Raw genomic sequence first — 1,163 nt, 5'->3', positions numbered from 1 at the left:
TCTCAAAACCACCATTGATAGTGCCACCATCCGACTTATTAGCAAGCTTGTGACAGCTCCTGTTTGGTTTGTGTTGGCCACATCATCTAACATTTCAGAAAACCAAAACCATTTCCTGTCTAGAACTCAGTCCCTGACCTGGCTGGAAACTCTCAATAAATCTATACATTTTATCAGATTTCATTTTTTTTTTTGAGCCAGGCTTTCATGAAGAACTATTCTGAGCCCTGGAGAGAAAATACAGGGTGATCATCTGGCTTGCTAAGACCTGCAAAACATCAGGTTCATTTAGAAAAATCAGGTGTGTACCCAAAGGCTTGAATCCTTGTAGACACTGCAAGAAAACCTATCTCTGTGAGAGATGCATTGGATGTATTTTAACAGCTTTAGCTGTGTTATCAAAGTCAATTAAACTAAGAGGCTTAGGGAACATTTTACTCTGCTGCAGTAACTAAACAGCCAAGAGCATCACTGATAGGAATTTAATTATAGGCAGAATTTGAACTATTTGAAGACCATATACCTAAATACCATATCACCATATACCTAAATACATATCCAGTGAGAAGAGCAGGAATAGCATTGATATTTCTTATTTTTCCCTTTAGCAAGGTCTTTCCCTCAACCGTTGTCTGTATCTGAGCAGAACAAAGAGCCTAGGCTATGGCTCACTTGTGGATGGTGTTGGATTATTTACTGTTGAGCAAATTATACTTTCATACCAAGTGATTTTTTTTTTAAAAAGCCAACCCTTACCCCCCCCCCCCCAAAAAAAAAGGTGAATGGAGGCCAAATTCCACTCTCACTCATCTATCATCAGCAACATTATTCACTAGCATCTGAGCAGACTGACCTGTGCAGTCAGACTTAGTTTTGAATGCATCGCAGAAAACATGCTTGAGGCAGGGTCTTTATCACCGGTGACAACGTAGAAGGAACAAGCTAGATTCTCAGATGAAACTGCAGGGATGGCTGTTAGAAATAGCATCCTTTTCTTTGCAAACAATACACAAGATCTAATGCCTTTGAGATGTTGGCCTAAAGCTCAGGACATCATTTTTACTAATTGCTTCAAAAAAAAACCCCAAAACCAAAACACTATTGCTTCCTTTTGACATACTTCAGACAAAGACAGCACCATTCAAAAGTCAGACAGCAGAAGA

This window comes from Rhea pennata, chromosome 23 (assembly GCF_028389875.1).
Source record: "Rhea pennata isolate bPtePen1 chromosome 23, bPtePen1.pri, whole genome shotgun sequence".
In the NCBI taxonomy this organism is placed as follows: Eukaryota; Metazoa; Chordata; class Aves; order Rheiformes; family Rheidae; genus Rhea; species Rhea pennata.
The sequence above is the reverse complement of the archived record's forward strand: the minus strand, read 5'-3'. Positions refer to the sequence as shown.